Source organism: Petromyzon marinus, unplaced genomic scaffold (genome assembly GCF_048934315.1).
Source record: "Petromyzon marinus isolate PM22_M1 ecotype Great Lakes invasive population unplaced genomic scaffold, UKy_Petmar_22M1.pri1.0 PM_G_Scaffold_53, whole genome shotgun sequence".
In the NCBI taxonomy this organism is placed as follows: domain Eukaryota; kingdom Metazoa; phylum Chordata; class Hyperoartia; order Petromyzontiformes; family Petromyzontidae; genus Petromyzon; species Petromyzon marinus.
Window position 1 is genome coordinate 872,487 of NW_027423006.1, and position 20,547 is coordinate 893,033.

The 20,547-nt window shown below is 48.1% G+C and overlaps 1 long non-coding RNA gene across 1 annotated transcript; it reads right to left on the bottom strand.

The window, feature by feature from the left end:
- Positions 1 to 327: 327 nt before the first annotated feature.
- Positions 328 to 4,785, bottom strand: LOC142917814 (uncharacterized). Its single transcript, XR_012937224.1, has 3 exons — positions 4,753 to 4,785; positions 3,857 to 4,061; positions 328 to 1,525 (listed from the first exon to the last, which is right to left on the bottom strand). It is a non-coding gene; the product is annotated as an uncharacterized LOC142917814 (long non-coding RNA).
- Positions 4,786 to 20,547: the final 15,762 nt, after the last annotated feature.

Here is a 20,547-nt window from a genome sequence, read left to right on the forward strand (position 1 = left end):
CAATGGCCAGGGTCAACAACGGCGGCACCACCACGTGGTGTGTTCAGCACAATATGCCCGACTGTGAGGGCGGGCACAAGCCGGCGTGAGTAGGTTAAACGTTGAGTTTTATAAGGGCACCACGGGGTGACCAGCCCCTCCCCACTCAGCCCCTCCCTCCCCACCCTCCCCACCCAGCCCCTCCCCTCCCCACCCTCTCCACCCAGCCCCACCCCTCCCATTTTTGGATGCACGACGGACGGACACAACAATAATCCCCTGTGGGCTGGTGGTGTAATAACCAGGAGGTTCCTACCAGTATTAACTTTATAACCAAGTGTAAGCCCAGAGTCTCGATGTATTTTATTTCAGTGAGCCCTGGGTCAGCACTCATGAAACATCACGAAAGCACAGCAAGTACAAAGCAATTTTAAAAGCAGTTGCAGTAACAGCTAAGAATATATTAGAATACATTTCACAACATTTTACAATTAACATTGCCGAAAAGGTCTAACTAAAATCTGAAAACTCATACTATCTATGCAACAAATCTGAAAAGCGCTCAAATTTATAACATCCAATTATGGAATTAATAGCTTATTAAAAACCAATAAAATCCTAAGGTTGGGGGTTGACTCAGCCTATGAGACCTCAAGGGCCAATTCAATTAGTACCACTAAGTAGGGAAGTAAACAGTGGTTGTCCTATGGGCCGACTCACACCCATCATTGAAATGTGACATTTCTAACACTGGCTAAGGGCTGTAAACACAACACCCTTGCACATTTAAGCAGGAAATCAACTTTGACTTGACAATTATAAAAACTGAGTGGGCCAGGATCATGTTTAGATGTTATACAAATGTGATATAATTCCATGTGTGGAGGAGCGTTGTGCGTGAAGGATTAGCCAACAATTTGTATTTAAGTTTTGGAACCTGGCATATGAATGTTTCAAGTGCTGGTCTTGTGTAATCCCTCCTGCCAAACACGCACATCTGCACCTCCACAAATGGTGGAGTCCTCCGGCTCGATTCCTCTATAGGGTTTTTTTTCCTCGGCCAGTTTTCTCCCATTACTCTGCACCTCATTAGGCTCAAGTGAAGCCTCAATCCGGTACGAACTCAGAACATGGCAAGGCCAATATGAACCCTGATGACGATCGCCGCTTGTGCTGCGATTGAAATGTCGTAGGTTTTATTTTTATTCATTTCCTTTTATTATTATTTCTATTTTACGTGACTTTACCAACAAATCCGTTGTTAATCCGCCATGGGCGTTGTGAACTTCCTACGTTGCTTTTTCTCTCTGTAAATAAACACCCCAGGGCTCATGTCTGACACGACCATTACTGACGCCCTCTAGGGCCTCTGTTGTAGCTGCATGATTGAGTCCAGGGCTTGCCACGAGGTGGCGAGGGCTACCTCTTGTTGTCGAGCTTGTTGCAGCACCGTCGCCATTTCCCCAAACTGCATGGTAAAGCGGATATTGTAGCCTTCGTGACGTGACATGACGGAGGAGCGGATAGCATCGCACACCTGAGACACCTACAGTGGGGGGAGGGGGGGGCGAAAGGGCAATTTTACAAGCAATAATGGAGGGAAATGTTTTCAATTCCTCATATGATCGTGTTTTGTTTTCGTGAAACTGAACACATTTAAAGGAACATTTTGCATCGGTTTGAAACATTCAGGCTGGCCTGCCTCCAATCCACCCTGCGTTTAACCAGGCTGTGTTGTGAGGAACTCACATGTTCTTGAAAGATCTGGACAAAGTCACACCAGTGACTTCCTCAATGAGGCTAGACTGTGTGTTAGCTGGGTCACATAGCCCACATGCCCAGCCACCGCATGCCCAATCAGTTTCTGTCTAGCCAGATAGAAGGGACTGAATGGTCATGGTACAAGCTACAGAACACAGGGGCTGCTGTGGTACAGGAGAATATAAAGCTGATTGGACTTGCCAAGGATTGGTACCAGCGTTGTCAAGATCGGCCTCTGTGGAGGAGGCTCATGAAGGATGCTACTGGGCAGTTGGAGGCAGTCGCTCTGCAAGCATCAATGTAGGGTGGAGGAGCGACGCTCAAGAGTGGAGCAGTGGGCGGCTAAAGCACACAAGTTGGCACAGTGGGGCTCACAGGGCGTGCATCTGCCATTTACCTCGGTCAGCTAACCCACAATGATCTGGGCCTGTCCAATGACCTCTTGCCTTCGAAACGGGCACCATGGATTCAAAGGCGCAAGCTATTTGGTGACATTACCACCAGTTAGTGGCGGAGCGGTGAATGGCGGCTGTTGTTGTTTTTCTTCAGATTTTTTATTTGATAATTTCTGTACTTTCTTTGTTGCTTACTCTTTTGTCAACCTTGGACTCGGGGGATCGATTTTGAATAATGAGACTATCCTGGTCCCTTGAGTTCTCACCTCGTTAAATATTTATTTTAACTGAACTTGAGGGAAACATACATTGTCACGGTAAGTAAATGCGCAACCGGTGGTTCTGTAAGTCAAATGCTCTTGGAGTGTCCCACTGAGTGTTTTTTTGTTGTTAAATAGCTGGAGATAAGAGATCAAGCGAGATGACAGCCAAGCTCCCCCAAGACAGAGATAACGTGCGTGATGTCACGTGGCCTAATAGCCAACGTGAGGAATCCTGCCGTATGGTGAAAGAGTTGTGTCTAGCTCAGACGTGGGCAAAGTGCGGCCCGTTGGGCTTTATAATCCGGCCCGCCGAACTTGTCCAAATATTAAATTTTGATTTTGATTTAAAGCTTTCGTGACTGCAGTAATTCATATTCTTAGTTTTTTCGGTAAAGGCACGTTGAAGAGAAACAACAAAATAACAAAATATATATAAAACAATAAAAAATTCTCACGACGTTTCGACCAAATATTATTAAATTAAATTTTCCTTCTCCTGTAATGCCCCCATTTCCCCACTAGATGGCGCACTTTGACCGCGAGTTACGACACGTTTTTGTATTTCATCATCTTAGCTCTTTCGGTAAAGTCACGTTGAAGGGAAAAAATAAAATAATGAAATATATATTTCAACATAAGTAAATTACTGCAAACCGACGCACCTGATGACGACCGTTTGTGTTATGGTCGAAACGTCGTGAGAATTTTTATTGTTTTATATATGTTTTATCATTTTGTTTCCCTTCAACGTGACTTTACCGAAAGAGCTAAGAATATGAATTACTGCAGTCACGAAAGCTTTAAATCAAAATGTATGTTTTTGTATTGTTTATGTTCGTGCAACTTGTTAAATTGCCTTGCAAACGAATGCTTTGCTATCTGTTAAAGGCCAAATCCTTTCACGTAATGATTTTTAACACGTCCTTTATATTTAGTTCACACAAACACTCCTCCATCCGTCTGTTACTAGCCCGGCCCCTCTGTCAAATTTTAGAACCCACTGTGGCCCGCGAGTCAACAAATTTGCCCACCCCTGGTCTAGCTGGTAAAAAAAACGAGTTTGTTGCTACGTGGGTTACATGGGCGACCACTGGGTATCTGAAGAGCGCACCTCAAGAAAGGTGACTTCTAAGATCTCAACGGAAGTTGCTTACCCAAATGTACAAAAGGGAGATCAAGTCATCAGATTTGAGTCAGTTTTTTTTAAGATACAGCATTTCTTTCACATGCAATCATCATTGATGATTTTTGCCAACCGTTTCCTGAAAATGGCCCTCGTTCAATTTTGGTCTGAAGGCTCCCCGTCAGGTTCAGTGTTACAACTCTGAGGCTTGTTTCATAAATCCTTCGCACAGTTTCAAAGCCAGAATGAGGGTGCCTAAGGACCCAGGTGTTAAGCCCCAGAGGCTCAAGAGAGCCAGATTAAGGCGACCCTGGGTCGTAGTAACATCCTCTCACCTCGAATAATAGTGAATTCTGGAACTCGTTCAACATCTCCAAGTCCCTGGCGCGTTTATCGTTAATCTCCTGCACCAGTGCTTCCAGCTCGTTTGTCAGATCGTCAGAGGTGGGCCTGCCCAAGGGGGTTGAGAGCAGGGTCGAGGCTTCCTCGGCGGCTGGAGATAATTGGGTGGAAGGGTCATAGTTGGTGTTGGAATCGTACCTGGTGTTGGGATTGTGACAGGTGGGAGAGAAAATGTACGGGACACAATGTGATCGTGAATTTCTGTACGGGGAGAATACGATCCAACTAGGGAGCACAATGTCCAATAGTGCAAAACTGTTGGAAATTATACTCCCTGAGAAGGTAATTATACTTCACAAAATGTATACTCCCTGGTCAGGAATACATCTTTTTTTTGTATTGCCTAACTGTCGTCTATGACTTTCTATGGCCCTGATGACCACGATCGCCATCATAACCATCCCCATCACGTGCACCATCGTCATGAACATCATCGCCATCACGATCACCACCATCATCACGATCACCACCATCACCCTCACAATCACCACCATCACCACGACCCTTACGATCACCACCATCACTACCACCCTCACAATCACCATAAAGACCTCCAACCATCACTACCATCATCATGATCACCACCAACCCCATCACGATAACCACCCTCACAATAACCACCCTCACGATCACCACCATTACTACCATCCTCACATTCACCATAACGATCCCCAACCATCACTACCATCATCATGATCACCACCAACCCCATCACGATAACCACCCTCACGATCACCACCATTACCACAATCATTACGATCACCACCCATCACTACCACCCTCACAATCACCACCACCAACCCCATCACGATCACCACAGAGCCATCACCGGCTGTCAGAAGCGGCCTTGCTGCTGCTGCCACAACGGCCAAGTTCGTCACCTGACGTGTCCATGGCGAGGCTCTCCCACTGGCGTCCTTCACCCACAAAGACAAACACCGTCACCATCAAGATTCCCTCTCGATGGCGCAGCTGTCAACCCCTCATCAGTTGCCCCTACCTTACTACGGGCCAATTCAGAACTTAATAAAGTATTAAAGCTTTCGTGACTGCATGAAATTACTCATTGGTTTCTTCGGTAAAGTGACGTATGTAGAAATACAATAAAATTATGTTTAAACAAAAAACAATCACGACGTTTCGATCACAACGCAAGCGATCTTCATCAGGTGGTATGTGCAATCCAAAGGTTGAACACGAAATGTAACACTCTTCTGAAATTCGTGGTCCGCCTGGAAGTGTCTAACTGTGTCGTTGGCCTGACTGGATGTGCTTCACATAATGGTTTTTCAGGTTTGTTGAATTCTCGTCTCTCATCTTTTTGCTGTATTTACCTCCGCGATTTGTTCTTGACACCTGATGAAGATCGCTTGCGTTGTGATCGAAACGTCGTGATTGTGTTTTTTTTGTTTTAATATAATTTTATTGTATTTCTACATACGTGACTTTACCGACAAAACCAATGAGTAATTCAGAACTTATTGATCACCCCTCGGTGCCCCTTATACATCTCAACGTTCATACTACAAAGTCCCATCACGAGTGAGAAACACAAAACATCATGCTAGTCTCCCGGTGCGAGGTTGAGGAGCGATATGCTTGACCATACTTCACAACGTTGGTCAATGTGTACTGACCATACTTCACCACGCTGGTCAATGTGACCTGACCATACTTCACCACGTTGGTCAATGTGAACTGACCATACGTCACCACGCTGGTCAATGTGTACTGACCATACTTCACCACGCTGGTCAATGCGACCTGACCATACTTCACCACGCTGGTCAATGTGGACTGACCATACTTCACCACGCTGGTCAATGTTTACTGACCATACTTCACCACGCTGGTCAATGTTTACTGACCACACTTCACCACGCTGGTCAATGTGTACTGAATGTGTACTGACCATACTTCACCACGCTGGTCAATGTGACCTGACCATACTTCACCACTCTGGTCAATGTGTACTGACCATACTTCACCACCCTGGTCAATGTGTACTGATCATACTTCACCACCCTGGTCAATGTGGACTGACCATACTTCACCACGCTGGTCAATGTGTACTGACATACTTCACCACGCTGGTAAATGTGGACTGACCATATTCACCACGCTGGTCAATGTGTACTGACCATACTTCACCACCCTGGTCAATGTGTACTGACCATACTTCACCACGCTGGTCAATGTGGACTGACCATACTTCACCACGCTGGTCAATGTAACCTGACCATACTTCACCACGTTGGTCAATGTGTACTGACCATACTTCACCACGCTGGTCAATGTGTACTGACCATACTTCACCACCCTGGTCAATGTGGACTGACCATACTTCACCACGCTGGTCAATGTGGACTGACCATACTTCACCACCCTGGTCAATGTGGACTGACCATACTTCACCACGCTGGTCAATGTGTACTGACCATACTTCACCACGCTGGTCAATGTGTACTGACCATACTTCACCACCCTGGTCAATGTGTACTGACCATACTTCACCACGCTGGTCATTGTGTACTGACCATACTTCACCACCCTGGTCAATGTGTACTGACCATACTTCACCACGCTGGTCAATGTGTACTGACCATACTTCACCACGCTGGTCAATGTGTACTGACCATACTTCACCACGCTGGTCAATGTGTACTGACCATACTTCACCACGCTGGTCAATGTGTACTGACCATACTTCACCACGCTGGTCAATGTGTACTGACCATACTTCACCACCCTGGTCAATGTGTACTGACCATACTTCACCACGCTGGTCAATGTGTACTGACCATACTTCACCACGCTGGTCAATGTGTACTGACCAAACTTCACCACGCTGGTCAATGTGTACTGACCATACTTCACCACGCTGGTCAATGTGTACTGACCATACTTCACCACGCTGGTCAATGCGACCTGACCATACTTCACCACGCTGGTCAATGTGGACTGACCATACTTCACCACGCTGGTCAATGTGTACTGACCATACTTCACCACGCTGGTCAATGTGTACTGACCATACTTCACCACCCTGGTCAATGTGTACTGACCATACTTCACCACCCTGGTCAATGTGTACTGACCATACTTCACCACGCTGGTCAATGCGACCTGACCATACTTCACCACGCTGGTCAATGTGTACTGACCATACTTCACCACTCTGGTCAATGTGTACTGACCATACTTCACCACGCTGGTCAATGTGTACTGACCATACTTCACCACTCTGGTCAATGTGTACTGACCATACTTCACCACGCTGGTCAATGTGTACTGACCATACTTCACGCTGGTCAATGTGACCTGACCATACTTCACCACGCTGGTCAATGGGAACTGACCATACTTCACCACGCTGGTCAATGTGTACTGACCATACTTCACCACGCTGGTCAATGTGTACTGACCATACTTCACCACGCTGGTCAATGTGTACTGACCATACTTCACCACGCTGGTCAATGTGTACTGACCATACTTCACCACGCTGGTCAATGTGAACTGACCATACTTCACCACGCTGGTCAATGTGTACTGACCATACTTCACCACGCTGGTCAATGTGAACTGACCATACTTCACCACGCTGGTCAATGTGTACTGACCATACTTCACCACGCTGGTCAATGTGGACTGACCATACTTCACCACCCTGGTCAATGTGGACTGACCATACTTCACCACGCTGGTCAATGTGTACTGACCATACTTCACCATGCTGGTCAATGTGTACTGACCATACTTCACCACGCTGGTCAATGTGTACTGACCATACTTCACCATGCTGGTCAATGTGACCTGACCATACTTCACCACGCTGGTCAATGTGTACTGACCATACTTCACCACGCTGGTCAATGTGTACTGACCATACTTCACCACGCTGGTCAATGTGTACTGACCATACTTCACCACCATGGTTAATGTGGACTGACAATACTTCACCACACTGGTCAATGTGTACTGACCATACTTCACTACCCTGGTCAATGTGTACTGACCATACTTCACCACCCTGGTCAATGTGACCTGACCATACTTCACCACGCTGGTCAATGTGTACTGACCATACTTCACCACGCTGGTCAATGTGTACTGACCATACTTCACCACCCCGGTCAATGTGTACTGACCATACTTCACCACGCTGGTCAATGTGTACTGACCATACTTCACCACCCCGGTCAATGTGTACTGACCATACTTCACCACTCTGGTCAATGTGACCTGACCATACTTCACCACCCTGGTCAATGTGTACTGACCATACTTCACCACCCTGGTCAATGTGACCTGACCATACTTCACCACCCTGGTCAATGTGTACTGACCATACTTACCACCCTGGTCAATGTGTACTGACCATACTTCACCACGCTGGTCAATGTGTACTGACCATACTTCACCACCCTGGTCAATGTGACCTGACCATACTTCACCACGCTGGTCAATGTGACCTGACCATACTTCACCACGCTGGTCAATGTGTACTGACCATACTTCACCACGCTGGTCAATGTGTACTGACCATACTTCACCACCCCGGTCAATGTGTACTGACCATACTTCACCACGCTGGTCAATGTGTACTGACAATACTTCACCACCCTGGTCAATGTGTACTGACCATACTTCACCACCCTGGTCAATGCGTGCTGACAATACTTCACCACTCTGGTCAATGTGTACTGACCATACTTCACCACCATGGTCAATGTGAACTGACCATACTTTACCACGCTGGTCAATGTGTACTGGCCATACTTCACCACGCTGGTCAATGTGTACTGACCATACTTCACCAGGCTGGTCAATGTGACCTGACCGCACTTCACCACGCTGGTCAATGCGACCTGACCATACTTCACCACGCTGGTCAATGTGGACTGACCATACTTCACCACGCTGGTCAATGTGTACTGACCATACTTCACCAACCTGGTCAATGTGTACTGACCATACTTCACCACGCTGGTCAATGTGGACTGACCATGCTTCACCACGCTGGTCAATGTGTACTGACCATACTTCACCACGCTGGTCAATGTATACTGACCATACTTCACCACGCTGGTCAATGTGTACTGACCATACTTCACCACCCTGGTCAATGTGGACTGACAATACTTCACCACACTGGTCAATGTGTACTGACCATACTTCACCACCCTGGTCAATGTGTACTGACCATACTTCACCACCCTGGTCAATGTGACCTGACCATACTTCACCACGCTGGTCAATGTGTACTGACCATACTTCACCACGCTGGTCAATGTGTACTGACCATACTTCACCACCCCGGTCAATGTGTACTGACCATACTTCACCACGCTGGTCAATGTGTACTGACCATACTTCACCACCCCGGTCAATGTGTACTGACCATACTTCACCACTCTGGTCAATGTGACCTGACCATACTTCACCACCCTGGTCAATGTGTACTGACCATACTTCACCACCCTGGTCAATGTGACCTGACCATACTTCACCACCCTGGTCAATGTGTACTGACCATACTTACCACCCTGGTCAATGTGTACTGACCATACTTCACCACGCTGGTCAATGTGTACTGACCATACTTCACCACCCTGGTCAATGTGACCTGACCATACTTCACCACGCTGGTCAATGTGACCTGACCATACTTCACCACGCTGGTCAATGTGTACTGACCATACTTCACCACGCTGGTCAATGTGTACTGACCATACTTCACCACTCTGGTCAATGTGTACTGACCATACTTCACCACGCTGGTCAATGTGTACTGACCATACTTCACCACTCTGGTCAATGTGTACTGACCATACTTCACCACGCTGGTCAATGTGTACTGACCATACTTCACGCTGGTCAATGTGACCTGACCATACTTCACCACGCTGGTCAATGTGTACTGACCATACTTCACCACGCTGGTCAATGTGGACTGACCATACTTCACCACCCTGGTCAATGTGGACTGACCATACTTCACCACGCTGGTCAATGTGTACTGACCATACTTCACCATGCTGGTCAATGTGTACTGACCATACTTCACCACGCTGGTCAATGTGTACTGACCATACTTCACCATGCTGGTCAATGTGACCTGACCATACTTCACCACGCTGGTCAATGTGTACTGACCATACTTCACCACGCTGGTCAATGTGTACTGACCATACTTCACCACGCTGGTCAATGTGTACTGACCATACTTCACCACCATGGTCAATGTGGACTGACAATACTTCACCACACTGGTCAATGTGTACTGACCATACTTCACCACCCTGGTCAATGTGTACTGACCATACTTCACCACCCTGGTCAATGTGACCTGACCATACTTCACCACGCTGGTCAATGTGTACTGACCATACTTCACCACGCTGGTCAATGTGTACTGACCATACTTCACCACCCCAGTCAATGTGTACTGACCATACTTCACCACGCTGGTCAATGTGTACTGACCATACTTCACCACCCCGGTCAATGTGTACTGACCATACTTCACCACTCTGGTCAATGTGACCTGACCATACTTCACCACCCTGGTCAATGTGTACTGACCATACTTACCACCCTGGTCAATGTGTACTGACCATACTTCACCACGCTGGTCAATGTGTACTGACCATACTTCACCACCCTGGTCAATGTGACCTGACCATACTTCACCACGCTGGTCAATGTGACCTGACCATACTTCACCACGCTGGTCAATGTGTACTGACCATACTTCACCACGCTGGTCAATGTGTACTGACCATACTTCACCACCCCGGTCAATGTGTACTGACCATACTTCACCACGCTGGTCAATGTGTACTGACCATACTTCACCACTCTGGTCAATGTGTACTGACCATACTTCACCACCATGGTCAATGTGAAATGACCATACTTCACCACGCTGGTCAATGTGTACTGGCCATACTTCACCACGCTGGTCAATGTGTACTGACCATACTTCACCAGGCTGGTCAATGTGACCTGACCGCACTTCACCACGCTGGTCAATGCGACCTGACCATACTTCACCACGCTGGTCAATGTGGACTGACCATACTTCACCACGCTGGTCAATGTGTACTGACCATACTTCACCAACCTGGTCAATGTGTACTGACCATACTTCACCACGCTGGTCAATGTGGACTGACCATGCTTCACCACGCTGGTCAATGTGTACTGACCATACTTCACCACGCTGGTCAATGTATACTGACCATACTTCACCACGCTGGTCAATGTGTACTGACCATATATCACCACCCTGGTCAATGTGGACTGACCATACTTCACCACGCTGGTCAATGTGGACTGACCATACTTCACCACCCTGGTCAATGTGGACTCACCATACTTCACCACTCTGGTCAATGTGTAAAGACCATACTTCACCACCATGGTCAATGTGGACTGACAATACTTCACCACACTGGTCAATGTGTACTGACCATACTTCACCACCCTGGTCAATGTGTACTGACCATACTTCACCACCCTGGTCAATGTGACCTGACTATACTTCACCACGCTGGTCAATGTGTACTGACCATACTTCACCACGCTGGTCAATGTGTACTGACCATACTTCACCACCCCGGTCAATGTGTACTGATCATACTTCACCACGCTGGTCAATGTGTACTGACCATACTTCACCACCCCGGTCAATGTGTACTGACCATACTTCACCACTCTGGTCAATGTGACCTGACCATACTTCACCACCCTGGTCAATGTGTACTGACCATACTTCACCACCCTGGTCAATGAGACCTGACCATACTTCACCACCCTGGTCAATGTGTACTGACCATACTTACCACCCTGGTCAATGTGTACTGACCATACTTCACCACGCTGGTCAATGTGTACTGACCATACTTCACCACCCTGGTCAATGTGACCTGACCATACTTCACCACGCTGGTCAATGTGACCTGACCATACTTCACCACGCTGGTCAATGTGTACTGACCATACTTCACCACGCTGGTCAATGTGTACTGACCATACTTCACCACCCCGGTCAATGTGTACTGACCATACTTCACCACGCTGGTCAATGTGTACTGACCATACTTCACCACCCTGGTCAATGTGTACTGACCATACTTCACCACCCTGGTCAATGCGTGCTGACAATACTTCACCACTCTGGTCAATGTGTACTGACCATACTTCACCACCATGGTCAATGTGAACTGACCATACTTCACCACGCTGGTCAATGTGTACTGGCCATACTTCACCACGCTGGTCAATGTGTACTGACCATACTTCACCAGGCTGGTCAATGTGACCTGACCGCACTTCACCACGCTGGTCAATGCGACCTGACCATACTTCACCACGCTGGTCAATGTGGACTGACCATACTTCACCACGCTGGTCAATGTGTACTGACCATACTTCACCAACCTGGTCAATGTGTACTGACCATACTTCACCACGCTGGTCAATGTGGACTGACCATGCTTCACCACGCTGGTCAATGTGTACTGACAATACTTCACCACGCTGGTCAATGTATACTGACCATACTTCACCACGCTGGTCAATGTGTACTGACCATACTTCACCACGCTGGTCAATGTGTACTGACCATACTTCACCACCCCGGTCAATGTGTACTGACCATACTTCACCACTCTGGTCAATGTGACCTGACCATACTTCACCACCCTGGTCAATGTGTACTGACCATACTTCACCACCCTGGTCAATGTGACCTGACCATACTTCACCACCCTGGTCAATGTGTACTGACCATACTTACCACCCTGGTCAATGTGTACTGACCATACTTCACCACGCTGGTCAATGTGTACTTACCATACTTCACCACCCTGGTCAATGTGACCTGACCATACTTCACCACGCTGGTCAATGTGTACTGACCATACTTCACCACGCTGGTCAATGTGTACTGACCATACTTCACCACCCCGGTCAATGTGTACTGACCATACTTCACCACGCTGGTCAATGTGTACTGACCATACTTCACCACTCTGGTCAATGTGTACTGACCATACTTCACCACCATGGTCAATGTGAACTGACCATACTTCACCACGCTGGTCAATGTGTACTGGCCATACTTCACCACGCTGGTCAATGTGTACTGACCATACTTCACCAGGCTGGTCAATGTGACCTGACCGCACTTCACCACGCTGGTCAATGCGACCTGACCATACTTCACCACGCTGGTCAATGTGGACTGACCATACTTCACCACGCTGGTCAATGTGTACTGACCATACTTCACCAACCTGGTCAATGTGTACTGACCATACTTCACCACGCTGGTCAATGTGGACTGACCATGCTTCACCACGCTGGTCAATGTGTACTGACCATACTTCACCACGCTGGTCAATGTATACTGACCATACTTCACCACGCTGGTCAATGTGTACTGACCATACTTCACCACCCTGGTCAATGTGGACTGACCATACTTCACCACGCTGGTCAATGTGGACTGACCATACTTCACCACCCTGGTCAATGTGGACTCACCATACTTCACCACGCTGGTCAATGTGTACTGACCATACTTCACCACCATGGTCAATGTGGACTGACAATACTTCACCACACTGGTCAATGTGTACTGACCATACTTCACCACCCTGGTCAATGTGTACTGACCATACTTCACCACCCTGGTCAATGTGACCTGACCATACTTCACCACGCTGGTCAATGTGTACTGACCATACTTCACCACGCTGGTCAATGTGTACTGACCATACTTCACCACCCCGGTCAATGTGTACTGACCATACTTCACCACGCTGGTCAATGTGTACTGACCATACTTCACCACTCTGGTCAATGTGTACTGACCATACTTCACCACGCTGGTCAATGTGTACTGACCATACTTCACCACTCTGGTCAATGTGTACTGACCATACTTCACCACGCTGGTCAATGTGTACTGACCATACTTCACGCTGGTCAATGTGACCTGACCATACTTCACCACGCTGGTCAATGGGAACTGACCATACTTCACCACGCTGGTCAATGTGTACTGACCATACTTCACCACGCTGGTCAATGTGTACTGACCATACTTCACCACGCTGGTCAATGTGTACTGACCATACTTCACCACGCCGGTCAATGTGTACTGACCATACTTCACCACGCTGGTCAATGTGAACTGACCATACTTCACCACGCTGGTCAATGTGTACTGACCATACTTCACCACGCTGGTCAATGTGAACTGACCATACTTCACCACGCTGGTCAATGTGTACTGACCATACTTCACCACGCTGGTCAATGTGGACTGACCATACTTCACCACCCTGGTCAATGTGGACTGACCATACTTCACCACGCTGGTCAATGTGTACTGACCATACTTCACCATGCTGGTCAATGTGTACTGACCATACTTCACCACGCTGGTCAATGTGTACTGACCATACTTCACCACGCTGGTCAATGTGTACTGACCATACTTCACCACCCTGGTCAATGTGACCTGACCATACTTCACCACGCTGGTCAATGTGACCTGACCATACTTCACCACGCTGGTCAATGTGTACTGACCATACTTCACCACGCTGGTCAATGTGTACTGACCATACTTCACCACCCCGGTCAATGTGTACTGACCATACTTCACCACGCTGGTCAATGTGTACTGACCATACTTCACCACCCTGGTCAATGTGTACTGACCATACTTCACCACCCTGGTCAATGCGTGCTGACAATACTTCACCACTCTGGTCAATGTGTACTGACCATACTTCACCACCATGGTCAATGTGAACTGACCATACTTCACCACGCTGGTCAATGTGTACTGGCCATACTTCACCACGCTGGTCAATGTGTACTGACCATACTTCACCAGGCTGGTCAATGTGACCTGACCGCACTTCACCACGCTGGTCAATGCGACCTGACCATACTTCACCACGCTGGTCAATGTGGACTGACCATACTTCACCACGCTGGTCAATGTGTACTGACCATACTTCACCAACCTGGTCAATGTGTACTGACCATACTTCACCACGCTGGTCAATGTGGACTGACCATGCTTCACCACGCTGGTCAATGTGTACTGACCATACTTCACCACGCTGGTCAATGTATACTGACCATACTTCACCACGCTGGTCAATGTGTACTGACCATACTTCACCACCCTGGTCAATGTGGACTGACCATACTTCACCACGCTGGTCAATGTGGACTGACCATACTTCACCACCCTGGTCAATGTGGACTCACCATACTTCACCACGCTGGTCAATGTGTACTGACCATACTTCACCACCCTGGTCAATGTGGACTGACAATACTTCACCACACTGGTCAATGTGTACTGACCATACTTCACCACCCTGGTCAATGTGTACTGACCATACTTCACCACCCTGGTCAATGTGACCTGACCATACTTCACCACGCTGGTCAATGTGTACTGACCATACTTCACCACGCTGGTCAATGTGTACTGACCATACTTCACCACCCCGGTCAATGTGTACTGACCATACTTCACCACTCTGGTCAATGTGACCTGACCATACTTCACCACCCTGGTCAATGTGTACTGACCATACTTCACCACCCTGGTCAATGTGACCTGACCATACTTCACCACCCTGGTCAATGTGTACTGACCATACTTACCACCCTGGTCAATGTGTACTGACCATACTTCACCACGCTGGTCAATGTGTACTTACCATACTTCACCACCCTGGTCAATGTGACCTGACCATACTTCACCACGCTGGTCAATGTGTACTGACCATACTTCACCACGCTGGTCAATGTGTACTGACCATACTTCACCACCCCGGTCAATGTGTACTGACCATACTTCACCACGCTGGTCAATGTGTACTGACCATACTTCACCACTCTGGTCAATGTGTACTGACCATACTTCACCACCATGGTCAATGTGAACTGACCATACTTCACCACGCTGGTCAATGTGTACTGGCCATACTTCACCACGCTGGTCAATGTGTACTGACCATACTTCACCAGGCTGGTCAATGTGACCTGACCGCACTTCACCACGCTGGTCAATGCGACCTGACCATACTTCACCACGCTGGTCAATGTGGACTGACCATACTTCACCACGCTGGTCAATGTGTACTGACCATACTTCACCAACCTGGTCAATGTGTACTGACCATACTTCACCACGCTGGTCAATGTGGACTGACCATGCTTCACCACGCTGGTCAATGTGTACTGACCATACTTCACCACGCTGGTCAATGTATACTGACCATACTTCACCACGCTGGTCAATGTGTACTGACCATACTTCACCACCATGGTCAATGTGGACTGACAATACTTCACCACACTGGTCAATGTGTACTGACCATACTTCACCACCCTGGTCAATGTGTACTGACCATACTTCACCACCCTGGTCAATGTGACCTGACCATACTTCACCACGCTGGTCAATGTGTACTGACCATACTTCACCACGCTGGTCAATGTGTACTGACCATACTTCACCACCCCGGTCAATGTGTACTGACCATACTTCACCACGCTGGTCAATGTGTACTGACCATACTTCACCACTCTGGTCAATGTGTACTGACCATACTTCACCACGCTGGTCAATGTGTACTGACCATACTTCACCACTCTGGTCAATGTGTACTGACCATACTTCACCACGCTGGTCAATGTGTACTGACCATACTTCACGCTGGTCAATGTGACCTGACCATACTTCACCACGCTGGTCAATGGGAACTGACCATACTTCACCACGCTGGTCAATGTGTACTGACCATACTTCACCACGCTGGTCAATGTGTACTGACCATACTTCACCACGCTGGTCAATGTGTACTGACCATACTTCACCACGCCGGTCAATGTGTACTGACCATACTTCACCACGCTGGTCAATGTGAACTGACCATACTTCACCACGCTGGTCAATGTGTACTGACCATACTTCACCACGCTGGTCAATGTGAACTGACCATACTTCACCACGCTGGTCAATGTGTACTGACCATACTTCACCACGCTGGTCAATGTGGACTGACCATACTTCACCACCCTGGTCAATGTGGACTGACCATACTTCACCACGCTGGTCAATGTGTACTGACCATACTTCACCATGCTGGTCAATGTGTACTGACCATACTTCACCACGCTGGTCAATGTGTACTGACCATACTTCACCATGCTGGTCAATGTGACCTGACCATACTTCACCACGCTGGTCAATGTGTACTGACCATACTTCACCACGCTGGTCAATGTGTACTGACCATACTTCACCACGCTGGTCAATGTGTACTGACCATACTTCACCACCATGGTTAATGTGGACTGACAATACTTCACCACACTGGTCAATGTGTACTGACCATACTTCACTACCCTGGTCAATGTGTACTGACCATACTTCACCACCCTGGTCAATGTGACCTGACCATACTTCACCACGCTGGTCAATGTGTACTGACCATACTTCACCACGCTGGTCAATGTGTACTGACCATACTTCACCACCCCGGTCAATGTGTACTGACCATACTTCACCACGCTGGTCAATGTGTACTGACCATACTTCACCACCCCGGTCAATGTGTACTGACCATACTTCACCACTCTGGTCAATGTGACCTGACCATACTTCACCACCCTGGTCAATGTGTACTGACCATACTTCACCACCCTGGTCAATGTGACCTGACCATACTTCACCACCCTGGTCATTGTGTACTGACCATACTTACCACCCTGGTCAATGTGTACTGACCATACTTCACCACGCTGGTCAATGTGTACTGACCATACTTCACCACCCTGGTCAATGTGACCTGACCATACTTCACCACGCTGGTCAATGTGACCTGACCATACTTCACCACGCTGGTCAATGTGTACTGACCATACTTCACCACGCTGGTCAATGTGTACTGACCATACTTCACCACCCCGGTCAATGTGTACTGACCATACTTCACCACGCTGGTCAATGTGTACTGACCATACTTCACCACCCTGGTCAATGTGTACTGACCATACTTCACCACCCTGGTCAATGCGTGCTGACAATACTTCACCACTCTGGTCAATGTGTACTGACCATACTTCACCACCATGGTCAATGTGAACTGACCATACTTCACCACGCTGGTCAATGTGTACTGGCCATACTTCACCACGCTGGTCAATGTGTACTGACCATACTTCACCAGGCTGGTCAATGTGACCTGACCGCACTTCACCACGCTGGTCAATGCGACCTGACCATACTTCACCACGCTGGTCAATGTGGACTGACCATACTTCACCACGCTGGTCAATGTGTACTGACCATACTTCACCAACCTGGTCAATGTGTACTGACCATACTTCACCACGCTGGTCAATGTGGACTGACCATGCTTCACCACGCTGGTCAATGTGTACTGACCATACTTCACCACGCTGGTCAATGTATACTGACCATACTTCACCACGCTGGTCAATGTGTACTGACCATACTTCACCACCCTGGTCAATGTGGACTGACCATACTTCACCACGCTGGTCAATGTGGACTGACCATACTTCACCACCCTGGTCAATGTGGACTCACCATACTTCACCACGCTGGTCAATGTGTACTGACCATACTTCACCACCCTGGTCAATGTGGACTGACAATACTTCACCACACTGGTCAATGTGTACTGACCATACTTCACCACCCTGGTCAATGTGTACTGACCATACTTCACCACCCTGGTCAATGTGACCTGACCATACTTCACCACGCTGGTCAATGTGTACTGACCATACTTCACCATGCTGGTCAATGTGTACTGACCATACTTCACCACCCCGGTCAATGTGTACTGACCATACTTCACCACGCTGGTCAATGTGTACTGACCATACTTCACCACCCCGGTCAATGTGTACTGACCATACTTCACCACTCTGGTCAATGTGACCTGACCATACTTCACCACCCTGGTCAATGTGTACTGACCATACTTCACCACCCTGGTCAATGTGACCTGACCATACTTCACCACCCTGGTCAATGTGTACTGACCATACTTACCACCCTGGTCAATGTGTACTGACCATACTTCACCACGCTGGTCAATGTGTACTGACCATACTTCACCACCCTGGTCAATGTGACCTGACCATACTTCACCACGCTGGTCAATGTGACCTGACCATACTTCACCACGCTGGTCAATGTGTACTGACCATACTTCACCACGCTGGTCAATGTGTACTGACCATACTTCACCACTCTGGTCAATGTGTACTGACCATACTTCACCACGCTGGTCAATGTGTACTGACCATACTTCACCACTCTGGTCAATGTGTACTGACCATACTTCACCACGCTGGTCAATGTGTACTGACCATACTTCACGCTGGTCAATGTGACCTGACCATACTTCACCACGCTGGTCAATGTGTACTGACCATACTTCACCACGCTGGTCAATGTGGACTGACCATACTTCACCACCCTGGTCAATGTGGACTGACCATACTTCACCACGCTGGTCAATGTGTACTGACCATACTTCACCATGCTGGTCAATGTGTACTGACCATACTTCACCACGCTGGTCAATGTGTACTGACCATACTTCACCATGCTGGTCAATGTGACCTGACCATACTTCACCACGCTGGTCAAGGTGTACTGACCATACTTCACCACGCTGGTCAATGTGTACTGACCATACTTCACCACGCTGGTCAATGTGTACTGACCATACTTCACCACCATGGTCAACGTGGACTGACAATACTTCACCACACTGGTCAATGTGTACTGACCATACTTCACCACCCTGGTCAATGTGTACTGACCATACTTCACCACCCTGGTCAATGTGACCTGACCATACTTCACCACGCTGGTCAATGTGTACTGACCATACTTCACCACGCTGGTCAATGTGTACTGACCATACTTCACCACCCCGGTCAATGTGTACTGACCATACTTCACCACGCTGGTCAATGTGTACTGACCATACTTCACCACCCCAGTCAATGTGTACTGACCATACTTCACCACTCTGGTCAATGTGACCTGACCATACTTCACCACCCTGGTCAATGTGTACTGACCATACTTACCACCCTGGTCAATGTGTACTGACCATACTTCACCACGCTGGTCAATGTGTACTGACCATACTTCACCACCCTGGTCAATGTGACCTGACCATACTTCACCACGCTGGTCAATGTGACCTGACCATACTTCACCACGCTGGTCAATGTGTACTGACCATACTTCACCACGCTGGTCAATGTGTACTGACCATACTTCACCACCCCGGTCAATGTGTACTGACCATACTTCACCACGCTGGTCAATGTGCACTGACCATACTTCACCACTCTGGTCAATGTGTACTGACCATACTTCACCACCATGGTCAATGTGAACTGACCATACTTCACCACGCTGGTCAATGTGTACTGGCCATACTTCACCACGCTGGTCAATGTGTACTGACCATACTTCACCAGGCTGGTCAATGTGACCTGACCGCACTTCACCACGCTGGTC